Here is a 7,191-nt window from a genome sequence, read left to right as displayed (position 1 = left end):
GATGTCATCCTAGGTTTACATTGGCTCGGAAAATATGAGCCAAGGATCAGCTGCCTGCCATCTGATGAACGTCTTGGAGCGTCCACAAGCGAGTGAATGTACTACGAGTGGGTGCGATGGCCTCACTTGTGGTACGGTCGTAAGTACGATTGCACAAAATCACAGTGTGATTACTAATCACCCTATGGGTCAGCTGCCGGCGGCTGTGTGAATGCACAGGCAGCGCCGAAGGTCCACCACTCGAATAAGTCGAGTGGATTGAGACATGAATGTACGCCTTGCGGGCAACATTCAAGGAAGATACCGGTTGTCCAAAAAAGATGGACAACCGATGATCCTAGGTCGAGTAGAGAGTCGACCGTAGAGGACCCGACTGTGATAGCGCAATCAGTTGGAAGACGTTGAGGGAATAAGTCCCATGTACTTGAGGAGAAATCTCCTCAAATAGTTAATGTTGAAGTGTCTAGACTTCAGCATCCCGAGGCATTGATCCTCTCGGCAGCCTGTGGATAAATTCCAGGAAGAAACCGAGACATTGAATGCCTTGATTAATGACGGATCAAGAGTAGGCGCTTATACTCTTGATCTGTATGCGCCTCCGAATTTAACTTCGGAGATACTTCAATTACCAACCCTAGAGCCTGAACGGTTCCTGATAGATTTGCATAGTGGTAGAATCAAGTAGATCTGCATACTCGTCACAGAGGACGAATACGTAACCGATTCGGTCAGCGGTAATTTCCGCACAGAACAAACAGATTCTCAACAGCACATCGATGTGAAGACTTGGATTGAGAGATATACTACTCAATCCCGGAAGTCACTTAAGACAAATCCTTAATACAAGTATTTGATTGTGATCAGGGATGTGTTCCCTGAAACAGTTCCATGGGAGCTGCCTAAAGATAAAGGCACTCGACATGAGATCGAGCTCAAACCGGGCTCGTACTGTGTCATGAAGCAGTGGCCACTGCCTCGTGAACAGGTACTTGCGATTGATAAATTCTTTATCGATCGATTAAAAGCGGGCCATGTAAGGGAGTCAACCTCTCCACATAGCACTCCGACCTTCTGTGTGCGAAAGGCCACAGGAGGGTGGTGGATAGTGCACGCATTCAATAAACTGAATGCTGCAACGGTACCGGCTCAATCCCTAGAAAATACCTAATCATAGATGGTATGTCTAAGATACCATCGATGACTACATATGCGTGAACGGGACATCTCGTACACAGAAGTGAGCACTCCCAGTGGGATGCTCTGGGAATGGCTAGGAATGTCACAGGGGCTTAGAAACGCCCCTACAACATTCAACAGATGCGTAACGAATCTGTTGAGACCGGGAATATATTTTGACGATGTATTAGTCCATAGCCGGGCCATGGACGGATAAACGGACGTGGAAGTTCATAACACTCACGTTCGTCAGGTTCTTACACTTATGCGAAAGCATAAGTTGTACGCAAATCTCAAAAAGTGTGTATTCGCTGCAAGCGAAATACCACTTCTCGGAAAGCACGGCGTGCGCCCTGATCCCAAAAGACCAAGGCAATTACCGACTGACCAGTTCCAGTCGATATCAAGGGACTTAGAAAGTTTCTTGGGGTAGCGGCGTACTTGCACAAGTACTCACGCGATTATGCCGAGATGACAATTTATCTCTCGTGTGCCTTGAAAAAGACAAGATATGGTTATAGAACGCTAGTTCTCAGCGTTCCTTTGTGATGTGATTTATAACAGACGACGCGCCTCGCGCCGTCTGTATCGTATTGTATTAATGCACAGCCGATTGCGAAATCGCTGGCGTCATAGACCACATAGAATGGTCTGTCTTGATCTGCAATCGCCAAGATGGGCGTAACGTAGGATGCGAACGCATCCTGCTGCAACCAGCTGAACGCAGTTACCCAGTGCATGGCAAGGAACTCCTTGCCATGAATATGCACTGGCTAAGTTTAGGATCTATATTCGAAAAGATAGACCGTTCATCGTATATACGGACCATGCGTCCTTACGCCTCGCCGAGTATAAATTCTTCGTGGAATTTAAACCAGGACGACTTGATGTCGTCGCTGATGCGTTATGACGCCGACTGATTTCGAGCCGGCTGCGCATTTTACCAGTGAAAATAATCCCACTGTTGCAGCACTCATTTCAAGTGTTCCGTTCATCGACCTTATTTGATGACATAAAGAAAGCCTACCCAGAAGATAAGGAAGGACCTTCTGCGTTTAATGGATCATCTGATGAATCCATTCGATAAATCTTTTAAAGATATACCTGCTTTATATCGATCGTCATCCGATCGATACACAATACGCAACGGCTTATTGCATTACACAGCCGTTGCCGGCGACATCCACGTGTCATCGTCTCAACTCACAATGATTTGCGCTTGCGCATCATGTATGAGTGTCACGATGCACCAACAAGTGGACATCGTGGACGCGAGAAAACTTATCTCACAGTAAGTCGAAACTTTTACTGGCCCCGCCAGTAAAAGCTTGTGCGCAAGTACATTCGTGCTTGCAAGGTATGTCAACGAGTAACACCTAGCCCTCCATCCCGTGCACTTCTCCAACATCTACTACTTCCGACAGAATGTTGGCAGTCCGTTTCTATGGACTTCGTCTTCGGATTTCCCGAAGACGATCACAAAAAATGGAATCTTTGTTTTCGTAGATAAATTTAGCAAGATGGTACATCTTGTTGCAGTACCAGAGTCGATCACGGGTCCGGGCTGTGCCCGTGTCTTTATCGACACGGTATTCAAACTCCACAGTTTACCCATGAACTGGTCTCGGATACAGTTCCACAGTTTACGGCGGAGTTTTGGCAATCCGTGATCCGATCTCTCGGAACACGGCTGACTATGCCAACTTTTGATCGTACAGAGACAACTGGTCACACGGAACGCGTCAATCGCGTCCACGAAGAGATACCTCAAGGTTACGTCCAATCGTATCCGAATTGAGCGAGTTTTAGCGATGGTCAAATTTGCCATCAATAATTCGGTGCATGCGTCTACAACGCATGAACCCACCCAATTAGAGGGATCCTCCAGTTTCAGGGGGGTGGACTCGCACGAGCAAAACCAACTCTGGATCATGCTCATTACGCGTCGAAGTTACCAACGACGCGAATGATGTCGATGTCGAAGCAATCGACATCGAAGAAGGGAGAGATCTCATGGCAGTGCGCACAAAGCGCACTGGAAAAGACAAAACAAATGCGTCAGCAGAGGAATTTCTGCTGGCTCGAGAATCAATAATCCGTTTCATACAGGATTCCATTGCTAATGCAGTGGACCGTCAGAAACGGAACGCAGACAAACATGGAAGAGTAAATGTTCCTTCATTTAAAATTAACGACCTAGTACTACTCTCTACAGTAAACTTACCTAAGCGTGTAGTCACTAGTGTGGGTAGCAGTAAACTACGGCCATTCCGTGTAATGTATCGCAGAGGCAATGCATACACAATAGATTGCCACGTAGAAAGCGAACGCATCCTACGTTTTACGTTGGTCAGCTCCACCCGTACCACCAGTACGCGGTTTCTTCCGAGGACGGAGGTGACCACCGCTGCCAAGAATCCCTCAAAAATTCTTGTGGTCACGAATCAGATTCTCATGCTGAATCTGGAGATTCTCATGGTGAGTCCGAAGATCCTCGAAACCGCGATGAGTTGACAGCAGCTCATCACGAAGAGCGTGATATTTCCGTTCGTACTCCAACATGGAGTACGCACTCTTAGAACGGTCTTCCAACCGTTCGATATAGTGAGCCTGCACCGTCTGCTCTAACGAGCGACGCTAACCGCGCTCGTGATCAAGTCACCCATCCAATACATGGAGAAAGTGATCAAGTTTGTCGATCTTCGACTTAGATCCGACATACGGGTCGGATCTAATTCTCCCTCCTCCGCCATAACCATTGTTGGATTCCCACGGTGGAGGATGACATCAAATTTTTCATCCAAATCCAGTACGATGAAATCATCATCGTACTGTAAATCTTTTAATGTGTAGTGAAATTTCACTACGCGTTTCATTGCTGTTATCGATGCGCCTGTCGCTAGACGCACCGTCATCCTCGTTGGAGGGATGTCGCGCTCACCATATTTGAGCCTACGACACAGTTTCAAGCGAAACAGGTGGGTCTTTACCGGACCATCCGTAAGACCTTGCATGAAGACCGTAATCAACGTGTGTTCATGAACTGGGTTGTTTGTAATACAACTCGCTAAGAGTCGTATGTGCTGGGCATAAGCGTGAGCATCACGCTTGCCTTGCTTGAAATTCAGAAGCTCTGATCGAGCTCTGAACTCATCCCTAGGCGGTTCAAACGTCTAATTGAGCCGAGCTTTAAAAGCCTTTAGCAACCCAAAGACTTATTGGTCGCGCAACTTAAGGCCTAATGCGCAAGTCTTGGCACGACCTGCCAAATTTGATTGAACACAATGCGACTTGCATTTGCTCGTCGACGATGTGACGAGCCCTTATGGCATCGTCCAACTCGACAAACCATCCCAAGAGGGAGTCTTCTTCGACTCTTCTATACTTAGAGATGTCAATATTTAAGGTTTCGGGACGACGCGTGTGCGTCATCCCAGGTACAGGGGTCTGTACCTGTTGCAACCTCAACAGTTCTTCCTGCTAAGAGCCTTGCTGATCAAGCGAGGCTACCTTCTCCTTCGCCTCGTCAAGTGCATGTTGCATGAAGTTGGCGATAGCTGAATAGAGGGCATTTTCTGTCCAAATATAGACATCATGTCCAAGATGGCATCATTCCCTACGATCGAACTCATTCGTTCGACCGCACTCCTTTCTATATCACTTAGAAAGGAGTAGCTATCACGCGAAACGTGATGCGTATTTCCATTATCATTTAACATGTCCATATTAGATGCTAAAACTGTGGTCCTTGGACGGACTACGAAGTGCTACCAGGTGTAACAGGGCACTGCCGACTTGTACTGCTTCAGTACAAGTCCACTTCGCACTGCCTCAGTGCGAGTGGTGCCTCACGTCACCACTAGTTCACGTACACTAATACAAAGAGCTTCTTTGAAAAGTGAGGCCTTAGAGCAGAACCGGCTGACGAACACCTCTATCCGGACTTGAAGGTTCTCCCTCGACATCATTCTCTCTTAGTCCGAGTGCTTAGAACCCGATTGGACATGTCCACCGCGGAACATCAGCAGACCGATGCGAAAATGGTTGGTTGGTGTCGAAAGGATGCTTGAAGCGAGTTGGAAAAGAATTTTCGTAAACTGTATTTAATATAATTAAGTTCTTCTGTTTCTATTTATTTATACGAACTTAATATATGCTAATTCAAAACATGTAATAAAATTTTATCTGTCTCTCTCTTTGTGCGCGTCCAGCGCCGACTGGACCGCGGAGCAAGTAGATATAATGGCCTATATCTACCAATGGATAAGCATTTCAAATATTACCATGTAAAGTAATATTCTCCAAATATTCTCTACCTTTTAGATAATATATTCGGTACTTCAAATTCTCATCATGAGGAGCAACGACGCGCGGAGGAATCAACAACCTTTAAGTGTTAGTTTTATGTAACGATACCCCCGGACAGATATGTGCTGCTGAGTTAATCTTGATGTGGCATTTCTTTTATAACCACATCCCTTCAAAAAAGCGAAATACTTATTTCTTTTGAAGAGTATTACACCTGTCTAAAATTATAACCTTTATAATTTATCAGGAAGAGGCGTCCCACCATTATTAATTTAGACAAATTATAAGCCAAAAAAACTTTCACATATTCGGACTGACAATTATACAAGCATTACAAAATTATTTTCACAGGCAGTGGGAATTAACGCAATTAACTTTTTCTCAAGACTGCCGTAGAGGTCCGCATGGTATAACCTTGCTCGCGGGCAGACGCGTCAACGACCAAATTTTCCTTCTTAAGGTTCGTAGGTACAGCGCATATGGATTTATGAGTGAGTGACAAGTCATATTCAAACCCACTGATGGAAGCTTGTCATTCTTGTAGAGATATTATAGCAGAGCAGACAACTTGTAGTCAGGAAGTAAATTGGAAAGTATATTAGTCTTTAGAAAACTTACACATGCAATCAGCTACTCCTTTGTAGAAGCACTACAAAGGTCTCATATGAGTCATTTCTTTCTTCATCTAACAGATTGCTGTAGTTTCATTTTCTGTGTCCGTTGCAAAACGATTACAATCAATCGTCATTATGACGTTTGAGCGTACACAGAATGTCCAACATCAACACTCCTCCTCGACTAGAAGTCTCCATCGTTTGTCTTTGCCACGAGAAATTGGAACTTGTTGGTCGAAATTGCCTTAGTTAGAAAATCGGCGAGCTGTGACTTGGTTTCAATAAACTTCGGCTAAATGACCTTGGCCTTGACTTGGTCGCGAACGAAGTGCTCGCGAATATCAATATGTTTCGCTCGACTTTGATAGCCTTCGTCCTTCGCAATAGCAATCGCTGGTTGTCTTCATACACAACCACTGGACCGTCAATCTTGACCTTCATCTCCAACAATAATTTTTTTGACCACAAAATTTCTTGAATGCACAACGAAATTGCGACATATTCAGCTTTGGCAGTACTTAGTCATACACTGTTCTAAAGCTTCGACTTGAATATGACTGGAGAGTCATTGACCATCACCATGACTCCAGATGTCGAACGTCGACTATCTTTGTCACTTCCCCAATCTGCATCACTAAATGCACTCAGCTACAGGTCACCAGGTTGCTTCGATAACAAATTCCGTTTGTTGCAGTCGACTTTAGGTAGCGCAGCACACGAATGGCTGCATTCCAGTGTTCTTCACTCGGTTTTTTCAAATGTCGACTCAGTCGACCTACTGCAGATGCAATATCATGTCTTCTACCTTCGCCACATGTAGGAGTGATCCTACCAGAGATCGATACGGCCGATTCTCCATTTTTGAGTCCTTTTCCTCGCACTTAAGCATGACTTGACCTTCCACACTTGGGTTGTAAACAACTTTCGCCCCGACTTGGTTGAACTTTACGACCATCCTGTCAATGCACGCATTTTTGGCTGATCTTGAGCTACCTTGTATGCTGTGCATAGTCCACCTCAATGCCGAGGATAAATCTCACATTGCCTAGCGTCTTTAACTTGAAATGACTTGCAAGTTCATCTGCAACTTTGT

Source organism: Bremia lactucae, assembly GCF_004359215.1.
Source record: "Bremia lactucae strain SF5 chromosome Unknown BlacSF5_NotPlaced_182_SHOA01000115.1_669280bp, whole genome shotgun sequence".
Classification (NCBI taxonomy): Eukaryota; Oomycota; class Peronosporomycetes; order Peronosporales; family Peronosporaceae; genus Bremia; species Bremia lactucae.
The sequence above is the reverse complement of the archived record's forward strand: the minus strand, read 5'-3'. Positions refer to the sequence as shown.